The following is a 13,202-nucleotide window of genomic DNA, read 5'->3' on the forward strand; positions in this document are numbered from 1 at the left end:
GAAAATATTTATCACTACAGTGTATTTTATCAATGCTCTCATTGATGATATTGCCACTTTTAGATAGATTTTGTCAACAACAACGCCTTGAGGCAGCGGGTTTTCCCCTACATCTGTTAATATCTGTCAGCGCCCTAGACACGCAGTCAGCATCAGATAGCCACAGTAATAAAAAGTGTACTCTGATACCATATATGCACGGGAGCGATCATTATTCAAAAAGAATAGATAGGGAAAGATGACAGTGTAAGTGCATGTGCTATTTTCTGCGCAGCCAGCCCATGACAGTGTTCAGTTGGCCTGATTGATAGTTATGTGGGGTTTAACGTCCCAAAACCACCATATGATTATGAGAGACGCCGTAGTGGACGGCTCCGGAAATTTAGACCACCTGCGATTCTTTAACGTGCGCCCAAATCTGAGCACACCGGCCGACAGCATTTCTGCCTCCATCGGAAATGCAGCCGCCGCAGCCGGGATTCGATCCCGCGACCTGCGGGTCAGCAGCCGAGTACCTTAAGTTACTAGACCACCGCGGCGGGGCGTTCAGTCGGTCTCACTGTGCCGGTTCGCTGGTGCTTTACATTTAGTCGCTGGCAACATTTACTACGGTTATTCTGAATTCGATAGTGAACTACCGTCGTTGGACAGTTATTGCGAGTTGTAGTAGGAATGATTTACTGTTTATTGTTTTGCTCGCTGTGAGCTACAGGTACAAGAATCACGAAATGTGTTGGGTGGCGCTGCGCACACGCCGTGCAGTCAGGTTTCTCGCTTTGCACGAGCAGTCACCCTACAAGAGAGGGAGAGGGAAAAGAAGTATTCGTACTCGCGGCATTTCAGCCGAAGCATAAGCGCGCTCAGGGTTCTCCTTCAGGAATGGGCGAAGGCTCGTCGAAGTGCCCGCCCCTTGTTTTATAACATTGTATGTGGGAGACATCTCTCGCAAGAGACATCTGTGTGAGTTCACATTTTATAGAAAAAGGAACGCATTTTTACCGCGTGTAAAGCACGTACAGACACTGTTTTTTATGAAACGGAACACGCTAGCGCGTGACAAATCGCCTCTTCTCTGGGTGTGCCGCGACAGTCTTGCGAAACGTGAAAAATAACCGGATGAGAGGTGTGTCGTTTTTTCTACTCCGTACACTCCCATCAAGAATGTGTCTTTACTTGACGCTTTCTTTATATCTCATTATATATATATATATATAATGAATCGGAGTTATCAGAAATGATTGTTGGCTAATAGTCACATAGCATAATTGATTGCTCAAGTGTGATTTACGAATGGAAGTTTTGCGGGAAAAGTCGTTTCCGGAAATGTCCGAGTGTGATTTCGAGCGAGCTGCAACTGGGCGGAATCACTCCGTTGCCCAGGAACGGTATCAGTAGCTTCGTGATGAAGATCTCGGATTTTTAAACGTGATAACAGCCTGGAAGAACAAAATGGCATCGCGTGCTGACCGCATGACGGTACTATAGCCACCCTAACGGCAGGATACGACTTTCCCACAATAGGGAGGACGAGTGGGATTACGCTTTCGCTGTCCTTCGTGCGACGCGGTGACAGCAGGGGCAAGGGCGATTACCTGGGAATAGAGCCGGCCGATGCGCAGCAGCCTCACCTCGCGTCGTGGCCTGTCAATTAACTTTTGATCTTAGTGGTGCTCCTTTGTTCAGGAGACGACTCGGCAGGTCGCGTCGAAGGGGGGAGATCGAGTGGCCTGGACGTTGCAACGCAATAAGCAGTGTGCATTTTCCAATTGCACTGCTAGATAGGATTGGTAAGCCCAATGGGGAGCATGGCGCAGCATCGCGTCGAAATAAGATGTGACATATCGAGCAACAATTTAATGCTGGTGATTCTGACAGAACAAACAAGCGAAGGGGAAGAAAAAAAAGTGGCATCAGCTTTTGTGGCGACCGGACTTGACACGGATGGGGAGTGGAGTCAAGTGGTGAAGACATTTTCCTTGAACTCTTTTCTCCGCTTTTCCCCCCTCTTCTTAACAAGGCGGAGCCTATGCTTCTCTCATCCTCAAAGCACTACCACTCTCCAATGTTACGCCCCCCCCCCCCCCCTGCCGCTCCCCGCCCCCTCCCCAAATCTTTTCCTCTAGGCGCTGCGCCAAGCTCCCAACTGGGCAGCAGAAATTAGGCTCCTTCTTTTTCCAGGCACTGCGCCGTGTCGCCTGTAGGCAGATAGAAATTAAGTGCCTTCTTCTTTTTCTTTACGAACCACTAACCAATTTTCTTTTTCTAACCACTTTTTCTAACCGGAAAGCTCCTCCGGCGTGCGCCGAAGCAAACCAGGCGCTTGCAAGACGTCGTCCTCCAAAGTGTTGACAAACTGAAGGCAGGCTCTACATTGACCGTGTTTTTGGAAGATTCGTTGCGCCAGGAACCCGTGAAGGCGGCTTCAAGAGCACGCAGCTGGTGAGTTTTTTCAATTCTAATGCGTTCACTTCTAATGCGTTTTTTTTCTTTTCGAATTTATTTGCTTTCATGGTTGCATAGATATTTATAGCACAGGCCAGAACGGTAAAACCAACGTGCTATTTTGGTGACAGTTACGTACAAACATGTTAAATCAGAGATGTTCACATTCCTGCTTAGTGTTATATGTATAAACATTGTTGAAATACTTAAACACTAAGTAAATCTCGTGGTTGAACTGCATAGCTCTCTTCCATTGGCCGAAAATACTATTGATGGATTTTTTTGAAAGTCCCGAGAGTTCGAAACAAAGGTTTATGTAGGTTGCATTTCACCAGTGGGCAGGAAATTCCGCATTAGATGAGGCCAGACTTCGGACTAGCAGACGCTTTCCTTGCTCGTCAGGCCTATCGATTCGTGGTGAATGGGCTTGCGGACGAAGCGTTGAAAAGGGCTGGGCGTGATTAATTCTACCACTCTGCTATGTCTGGCAGAAAATATGCACATTGCATTTTTACGTATCATGGAGTGGCGATTAGAGGCGCACGCAGACTATCAGCATTTGTTTCATGACAGATGTGTTTCGTTGCGAGCATTCAACCAGTGACTGTAGCGAGGTCACCTCGATCAACCACTCTGTAAAGCGTCGACACTTCGAGCGTGTGAACATTTCTGACGAGTGAACATTACTGTTTCACGAAACATTGTCTAGGAGTGGAGGGATTAGGAATGGGAGCATCCGTGCTTCTGTTATTTTGTATTGTTTTGTCGCTCTTAACAACTTCGGAATGCTAATGGATATGTAAGAGAATAGGAGTAGCCAAAGCCACACGTAGAAACTGATTTAAAACAAGAATTGCAGTGGTTCGGCAGGCACTGCGATACTGTACTGCTACACTTTCATTTTTTTTACTTACCACGCAGACACACCATCAAAGACCCAGACTAGCATGCATAACTGAACCAGCTTTATCACTGAGGTCGTGTCAAGTGGCATGTACATTTGCGTTACTGAAAATATACAGGCCATTTTCTTGTTGCAATGTTCAACTTGGCTGTTATTTGTAACATTTGACAAAAGCGTGAATGAGCATCGCTGTTTACTTATGTTATAAGCTACTAAATGCTGCGATATTCTGAATTAGCTAGAAAAGCTGACAATCTTATTAAGGGTTTTACTGAGTTGAGTAACTGCTTATACAGCTTGTACCTTAACAGGTCAGTCAAATACTTATCCGCTTCACAAGGCGAGAACTTGGAACAGTGGCCATACATTATTTATCATCTAATCTTGTTTGAAAGTTCTGTCATGCGTCATTAGTCTTCTCAATCGTATCAGCTGGAAGATGCGTAATAAGGTTTCGCATGCATCAGCACCGTTGTGTAGAATGTCTAACTCCATGACCTCCGAAACAATTCCTTAATCTTTTCGGGCTTACTGACTAACCCTGAACTGATAAAGATAGGCACTGAATCTGGTCGTTTGACATGTCACGAAGAGTACGATGTGCTCCGCTAGCAATGGTGTTTGCCAATCACAGAGAAGGCAGCCATCACGGAACGGAAAATGAACTTTGAATATAAGGGCTAGAATTTACGTGTGAAATGCAGATCGATTTCTTCCCGAGAACCTTGCATAACATCCCGCATATTTATCCGAATAGTGGTTGCCGGCACGAAATCAGATCTTTTGCCACTGCACAGTATGCGTTTTTCACGTTCACTAGAAAAAGCACCATGGGACGTTTCCTTTACAATATTAAGCACTGCCGAAGCGTTTCGTGCATACACACGGCACTCATGGGAAATTTCATTGAGAGCCATCTTACTAGGAAGCGCAGCTACTATTACAAAGAACACACAGATGCATTAATGAAAGGCTAAAAGAGCACCACAATAAAGTGCAGAAGGGTACCGATGGTCACTTGGCGATCCAATGTAAGGAGTGCGGTTATGTGCCTTATTTTGATAATACGTGCGTGTTATATCGTGACAGAGATTTGTTAACCCGTTTGATAGTAGAAGCCGCTGAAATGACACGCGATGATTTTGATTGTGTTAGTGCACCCTCTATCTCGCTCACGCGGAAAGAACTATGTTTTTTGGATGGGGTGATAGACAATAACGGATAGTAATGTACGGGACTGGCACGTATGCTTTTTGTTGTGCACCGTTTTTTATTTTAAAAATGTTTTTTATTCTTGTTCTCTTTTCACCCCCTTTATAAACTCTGACGTTTGCAATAAACATTTAGTTGAAGCTAAGCGCTTGTGTTGTGTGTTCTTTGTAATAGTGGCTGCGCTTCCTAGCAAGATGGATCCTTACCAACTGGCCTGATACAATTGTTTATTGAGTTCCATTGAGAGGACAGGAGTATAAGGGCAGGGCACTGAGGAGTGGGGGGCCGAGCACTGAGAGCGGGTCCACTCAACCTGCCACTGGAATACGCCGCGCTCCTGGAGGGCAGGTGAGAAGGTGACGAATAGGCAGACCTAGGGTGCCTTGATGCCCGCGCGCTCCGCTGAGGGTGAGGACAGCCGCGTCGTCTGCTACGACGGCCGCCATTACGGCTCCTGCCGTAGTGGGGCAGCATGCGAAGCGCATTACCGCTTGCGGTGCTCGCGTATGGTAGGAAAGAAGTACTCGTTGGCGAGCTTTTTTTTTTGGTGCAACTTGGACACCTCTTAGTGCTGTTGTTGCCTAATTGTTAAATGGAACAACGCACGTCATACAAACTGGTGGTCTGTGCTTGTATAATGCGCCAGGGGCTGACATAGACTGAATGAAATGAGCCACGAACTCCCACACCAGAAAGATTCGCGTTAAACCGTTGTCGTCGTTAAGACGGAGGGGCGCATGAACTTTTATTACTACGCTTGCTGAAAGGAATGCAATATTTGGGTCTTTGTGAATCAGCCGAATTGCAAAGGCAGGAATCGCTGTACTTTATATACTTGCGTGTGTGTGTATATATAACACACATACACACGCACACGCACACACATTATCTGACATTCGGTACCACCTTCCCCTGCCTCACCATTTCATGCACTGTGCAGGCAGTATACCCGAGAGTAACATGCTTTACCAGTGTACCTTTATGAAACGACACCCACGATTTCAGTGAACAGGCCATTTATTTGTGCGCCTTAATGCTGCGTTGTCCCGCTAGTGAAAATCAAAGTCAGATACAAGACAAACCAAATGCAGTACGAAATGAAATGCAGTACGAAATGAAATGAAATGCAGTACGAAATGAAATGAAATGCAGTACGAAATGAAATGAAACGGCGTCGTCAACTTCCATGGTGTCGTGCCCATAACGCGATGTTCCTTGCCGTGTAGATTCAGGAACGGCGTGGTTTTGTGGGGTCTCTAGGGTAGTTTTAACTGCAGCTGGATATTGACGCAGACCAGGAGGAGATTTGTTGGTCTCGTTGCTGGAGGGTGCAGGCACAGTTCTTTCTTTTGGTGGCTTTCGTTCCTTAGGCAGTGCTGCAAGCAGAAATGTATGTATTCATGAACATATTCAAGCAATGCCAGTTCATGTCTAGCTTGTTAATTTTACAAATGTAACACATGCAGCAGATACCGGCTTAGTTATTGACGTGAGGAAGACACTTGTCCTTCCCCCGCCCTTTCCACAAGGGATAGGGGAAGGTCTTAAAATACCATAATTAAATTGTGCTCAAAATTTCTCCCCACAATAAATGGCTCTAATTCAAATTGGAGCTTCATATGCCAGAGCTACACGTGTGCGCCGTTGTGGAGGGCTCAACTGACATTCGCTCCCTATGCAGTTTATTGATTATTTGATTGTAGGGCTTAACACGCAATGCTTTTTTGCAGACTAGTTAGTTCATACTTGAAAAATTGAATTGCTGCACAAACTTGAAGAAAAAAAACAAGAGAGACAGGAAAGAGTGCAGTTTTTTTTTTCAAGCTTAACACGCCAACGCAACACAGGTAATGAGGCGCACTGTAGTGGGGGCTCGTGCATCGTGGATCTCGTATACATAATGGTTTCCGTTTTCCCCCTTTGTAAATAACATAGCCACTGCACCTGACATCCTAGCAGTACACGACCGTGTGCTAAGTAGCGGAAAACTGTTGTGCAGTGGGTCATGCCTGTAAACACTGAAATCCAGACGTATATACAGTCATGACCAAAAAATGCAAACAAGAAATATAAACCACAACACTCAAGTATCGCAATTTTTTTTACATGCAAGTCAAAGTGATGCAACGTAATCACAAAAACAAAGTTGGGAAATGTAGCTTTCCAAACGCACTAATAGCGTGCCATTATTTGACCGTCTAATATTAGCAGTATTTTTCGATTTTGCGTGGTCTGGTTCACATTTTTGTGTTCGCATTTCCTAGCTTTGTCCGTGACTGCATTTCCAGAATTTATGCACTAATGTGGACGCAGCATATGAGGACCTATTTGGTGTTAGCTTCGTAGAAATCCCAGGTACATAGAGTACTTGCAACTGGTGCTGCTTTATGTAATGCAAGTAAAAAGTTCAATCTTACGTTTGAATGTGAACAGAGTTGGGACGGCATTTGGTTTCAACTTCTTCCAGCCATCCGCACGATGTTGCTCATAGTTGTTCTCTTCAAAGTGAGCCTGCAAATAAAACCAGAATTAAAAATTAACACACTGGCAGAAGAAAAACGAATGTCTGTCACTGTCAATAAACAAGATTTCATGTATGCATTCAGTATGATTCGCAGCAGGAACTAGCAGCAACTTTGAAGCACAAAAAGAAGGAAACTAATTGAGCTCACGCGCGCTTTCACGTAAGCCACTTCAGTGAGCGCGATCATAGACCCAGCCTGCTGTTATAATAACCCTTTCAATTTTCGCACTGAAGATCTGTAAGGATTCCTGAATTCATGTGAATAAAATATTAGTCTATTGTGCCGACAAAGGACCAGGTCTGATTTTATAGCGAGCGTTACATATTTCGTTCTATCGAAAGCTTTGTACCCAAGCCTCCAAGTTCCTAATGCAATCGAATTTATTTGTCAGGTAAAAATGACAACACTCCGTAACAGCGCTTGTTTTGTTCGTCACTAAAGTGTTCCTGATTCCCAAGTATACATACGACGATACACACAAGACGGGCAGAAGTCCGGCCTCGTAATATTACGAGTTTTTCGCAGGAACAGCATGTTTATGTTCAAACGGCTTGATTTCACAAGAGGCGTTCAAATTTCGACCGATCAGTGCCAACGCGTGCACGAATAAACATGGGCAGGCCTTGTAAGCGTTGTGAAATCCCCCTACCACGCACCCGAGCCTATGTTAATTCCCTGCGAGGCCATATGCGCGCATTTCACGTCCAATTTCCTCTTATGTGAATTACGTGAATTCTACGTGCCGTACTCTTGAAGTTCGGCAGCAGTCAGGCGCCGTCAGATTTCCGTACTCGCTCGCCGGCACGCGGCCTGAACTCACTCCCCGTTTTCTGCCCTTGCATATAATTTTCTCCCTCCTCCACTTTCTAAATTCTCATCTGTTTAACTACACCTCCTGCGTCCCCATCTCTTGCCTACTTTTCGTTCAGCTCAACTCCGCCAGCACCCGGTCGACGCGTACGCTGTCGGGGCGAGTTGGCGAGCGAGTACGGCAATTTCACGAAGTCTGTCTTCGGGCTGCGAGGCGGACGGTCACGACAGCGGCAGCTGGTCTCGCGAGCAAAATAGCTGCGAAGCGCAGTGCACGAAATTAACAGCCTCGGGTAGGGGGTGGGAAGGATTTCACAACGCTGCTGCCAAGGCAACACTTTCCCGTGCAAGGGCACTGAAACTAGTCGCAATTCCTATGAATGTAGTAGCACACTCGAGGCCCTTGAACCAGCATGAAATGTTATCGACACGGGGGCTTCCGAAGCCCCCGTACTTGACGCATTTTCTTAAAGCGTGATCTTTTAACACGAGCACGCCGCACAGTACCCTGCACGACGTTTGGCTGTCCTGCGTTTACATTGCGCACCTAAATAAAAAACAACGGCGCCCTAAATAATGCTGACCAGTCAGAATACGACGCACTAAAAAAAAAAAATGTTTACTTACGCTGCATACGTGCGACGTATTAGTCGGTTGCCACTTGTTTCGTTTGATTTTAACGGTCCAAATAAGCCTTCTTTTTGGGTCTCTTGGAAACCGGTACAACTTCCATCCGTTTCTCGAGTGATTCGAGCACTGCGGCACGCAGCAGCCGGGCATGGTGATGCGGAGATGGGTGCATAAAACTGTAAGGGAATGAACACTGCCCAACAACACCTCACACGCCAAGCACGAGCTACCGGCCGGAGGCGCCAAAATGGCGGTCGCGCTGGCGCCGAAGCCGAGGCGGCGGCATCTGCCCTTGCAAAAGCTGACACCACTCTAAGCGGGGGCGCGCGCATCGAGGCACTCTAGGCAGACCATGTGACTGAAACATTCCAAGCCCCGGCATATTCCTTGTAGGGCAGCAGCAAAATACGCGCGAATCAGCCACATGTTCCTCACTATCCTAATACCTAGTATGCTTGTGCAATGACTCATTCGACAAACGTCCAGCTCTCATCGTAGCCTATTCGTACAAAACAGCGGTGTCAAACTACGCATGGTTGCTACCATTGCCGCCGCGCTCGCCGGCTGAAGAAATATTTGGAGTCTGTGACGTTCAAGGACCACGTGACTCGACGTACTTCGCCTACTCCGCTTTTCAGGCACGAGCACTGCAAACTGCTCCTGGCTGCTCTCGGTGCAGCAAAAGCACTCTTGCTCTACCAATGGATGACAGTGCTCCTGCACCTGTTCGACCACTGAAACACGCCGGCTCTGAAGAGAGCGCTTTAAGAGTGCTTTTGAGTGCATGCTCCTGGTCTCCCAATTCAATTCATCATTAGGAGCTTGCTATTTTTTTCTTTCTTTTTTTTAACACAGGCGGTGGCGTCTGCATATTTGGCGTGCGACGTGGGCACTCTCATTGGATACAGCCGTGAATGAGACAGGGTTCCTTTTTCCTTTTTATGCTTTTTTCGTTATAAAAAAAGGTGTTCATTTTTTAAGCTCTCTTCTGTTCTGTTGAGGGCAATGACGCCCAAAGTGTGGCTAAAGTTCTTTCTCGTGTGTTTTTTTTATGACCCTTGCGCAAGCATGTGCCGCGTGAAACCTCGCTAATATGTTTTTTTTTGTACGCCTCAACAAAGACTACTAGAGAGAAGCAAGTCAGGGGGTTCCCATAGACTATTTTGTACTTTAATCCTATTCTTGAGCATCCACACATCTGACACTCAGCATGTGGAGAGGGCTAGGCTTCCTGGCAACTTAAGAAAACCCGTCCCACAGACACCGACTTTTCCGGACCAGAACTTTCATGCAGTCGTAGTATCAGTAAACGTGCACTGCAACTGCGAGCACTTGCAGTTGCAAGAACTGGGCGCGATAATCCACAAAAAAAAAAACAATGTTTTCATGCTGCCTTCATAATTTTTTTCTTTCGAGGCTGGAGTAAGACACGACTGTAATTGAAGCAGTTAGGTTAGGTTTTTTTTATCATTAAACTCGGGCAGTCTGGTGAAATGGAAAAATCTCGGGCCTTGCAACGAAGAGGTCATTGCCGCTTCTTGATTTTTGACCGATTTCGCCGGCGATTCAGAACAGCGCAACTGTCATACTTTTCCGAGATGTCCAATATGAGCGGGCGTCAGTGCACCTGTAACAAGAAGGATCCAGATATGGCGCAACCACGCGGTCAAGTGAGCACTGTGTTATGCAAGCCGCACTCCTTCGGTATTCCCCACTTTCACTTTCTCCGCTGGTTTCCTTTTTGCCTTTCTTTATGAAATTGGAGCTCACACGTTATCGAGTTTCGTCTTGTCCTGCAGCTCGTGGACCACTCCCCCGTCTCTCATTCAGCATTCTTACCAGCATGTATCCACACAGTTCCTGTACCACAACGCTTAATAAATCCAGTTAATCTCCGTTAACGAACGTTTGCCGTGGTATCGGCCACTGTCTGTATTAATATGTCTGTATTAACATGTCTGCAGCCAAATATGACCGAACTAGCGAGGGTTGGATGCTACTCAACAGGGCATACGCCTGAACAAAACACCTCCGAATTATTCGATTTTTCGAATTAACGAATGTCGAAATAAAGGGCCTCTGACACAGTCAAGCAGCAGTCAAGAGTTTTCAGCGAACACTGAAAATAGAGGGTCTAATATGCCCATACAGATATCAAAAGGGGGTCGCAAAAGAATATTTCAGAGCAAAACAAACGCTATAAGTCGCTGGCTGTAAAACCCGCCCACCGCCGGCGACCCCCATTTTCTCATGGCGAGTGTGATGTCATGTGCAGAAAGAACCAAAGCCTTCATCTTCTACTTAAGTTTCAGCCACGGCCAATGATTAAGTTTCAGTGCCAAATTGAAGAGAGCCAAAACATCTCATTTTCCCGCGTGGTTGATTACAGGACAATATATCTGTTCGCTGCAATGCAAAAGCTTGCACAACTGGTGTCTTGTTACGCCATGGCTCGCAAAAGGCACGTTTACACTAGAGTGGCACGACACTGACATCAGCCTGCGGAAGACACGAGACAGACATAAACCATCGGCCGACGAGCCGCCGGCGACGACGACGCCTCAAAAGACAGCATTTCCTAGTGTAACATGATGAGAGACCGAAAGCACCAGCAAAACGCATCGGCAGACCTGTTGTCGGCGTGTCTTCGGGAGATCGGTGGCTTAGCGAAAATTTGCCCCATGTATTTGCTTCAAACGACCACGAAGCGGGAAATCTTGGGGGAGTTAACAATGCCCTCTACGAGGCCTCTGGCGCGTCTGCATAGGCAGCTCGAGCACCTAACGAAAGTCTTTTCTTCGCTTCCCTATTGTGTGCACCACCCTGTCCCTCGTTACCATAGATTACGGCGGGGGCGGCACAGCCTAGCCAGAGAGCGACAATGGCAAAGCGGGGAGCATGGCGTAAAATGAGGTACAAGTGTGCAAGTTTAGTTGGTGTGACTGCGTGTCCCTCCAATAGGCCCGTTTACATTGACCCGACGAGGGCGCGTTGAGTCGAAATAAACAGGTCTTCCGGACTCGCCCTCCCCATGTATAAGCGGACGCGTCGGGGCGGAGAGTCGTCGCGGCGAGTCCCGTCGAGCCGAAGACAGGGGGTAGGTTCACCGAACTCGCCGCGCTCAGAAAGGGCATGTATAACCGGTCGCGCTGAGTTGTTGGCTCGTGACCTCTCCCGCCCGTCCCGGTCTCCGCTTCCCCTGCCCCCATCACTCCGACGTTGCTCTTTCTCTGTCGGCCGGTACGCGCGCGCTAGGCACGATGACATCCTCGCGGGCTCCACGCACCATCGGGACAGATGATGAAATAATGACGTTGCTAGCTTTAGTCAACGAGAAAAAACTGAGTGATTTGATCCAAACCTGCAAAAAAATATAAAAAAATAGCAAATTACTTTCATTTTTAAGCATAAACGAGGCACAATAGAAATAGAGGTGTAAAATTACGGCAAAATGGTATGCGGCCGTATGAAGTTTTACGTAAGCCGATAGAAATTTTACTCAAAATGTATATTGCATTCCAATTGAAATTACAAGCCCTCAGATTAAAAATTCATCGTGTAAGGATCTCACTGTCCAGTCCAAAAGCCACAGAAATCAGATTAGCCAAACAGGGTGAGCGTATGAGGAGAGAGGAACACAGTGCACCTAATTGTGGTGGAACTGTACACTTTGTTCCAACAATTGATGAGGGTCTTTAGTCATTTTCATTTAAAAACTGCTTACTGTTTTTAATTTAAAATTTTCAACGAGGTTCAGGGCGCCCCTTAATTCGTATTAGCAACAAGCCACAACTATTGCAAAAAATGACTCGCGTGTAGGGCTTCAAAGAATTTTCCACAGCATCAGGTACACAAATGAAAGGCGTTACAAGCCATGAATCACGGCGAATTCCTGGAGAGACCAGCCAGGGGTGAACAGGGGACGGTGCGTCAGGCTGCGGATACGCCTGCGGCGAGCGCTGTGCCGCAACAGAACCACTGCTGCAATCGCGTTGTGCAGTGTTAGCCAAGACACCAACACAACCATAAAGTACAGCTGGTGCAAACTGAGAAAAAATACCAAGACAGCCATCGCGGTGTCGGAGCGACAACTGCGTAAACAACCGCAGCCCACAGCGGCGAGAGGTGAGAGCGCAGGCTTGGAGGAGCGGAAACCGGTACCGGAAGACGGGCTTTCGACTCGCCTCGACGCAAAGCGTCGCTGCGATCACCGCTCACCTCAACTCGTCCGTGCGAGTTCATATAAACTCAGGCGCGTCGAGGTAAGCTGAACCCGCCACTCAACTCAGCCTGCCCCCGTCACGTCCATGTACACGGGCCTAATGTGACTGCAGAATTGGCCAGCTAAAGACTGTGAGCACGAGAAGGCGTGGGCAGGGTCTTCGAGAGACCACCCGCGGATTGTTTGTGTTTTGCAGTGTACATAGGCCGATGACAAGAAAAAAGACACTTCTAAAGACAGCCCGCCGACCAAAATCGGGGTCGTGTCTGTCTAGTGTAAACGCGCCTTAATGCGCTGTTGCGACTCCGGGTTTTGCGGGTCTCAGTTTGGTAGCGGGCCCCCATCCTAGGACCCCTCGTCGAACAAGTCAGATGAGGCGCTCGTAATAACGACAACAATTTATTTACATGGTTAATAACTGAGAAGGAGAACGAGAAGTCAAGAACTGTACATGAGA

General features: G+C 47.1%; 1 protein-coding gene across 2 annotated transcripts in view; it reads left to right on the top strand.

Annotated features, from left to right (window-relative positions):
• The window catches only part of LOC119164799 (uncharacterized), a 65,675-nt gene that overhangs the window by 23,882 nt on the left and 28,591 nt on the right, over positions 1-13,202 (top strand). For both annotated transcript variants that reach the window (XM_075873730.1, XM_075873729.1), the window contains exon 2: positions 2,288-2,439. The gene's annotated coding sequence lies outside the window, so the exon portion shown is untranslated. The remainder of the gene's footprint in view (positions 1-2,287; positions 2,440-13,202) is intronic.

This window comes from Rhipicephalus microplus, chromosome 9 (genome assembly GCF_043290135.1).
Source record: "Rhipicephalus microplus isolate Deutch F79 chromosome 9, USDA_Rmic, whole genome shotgun sequence".
NCBI classification, from domain to species: domain Eukaryota; kingdom Metazoa; phylum Arthropoda; class Arachnida; order Ixodida; family Ixodidae; genus Rhipicephalus; species Rhipicephalus microplus.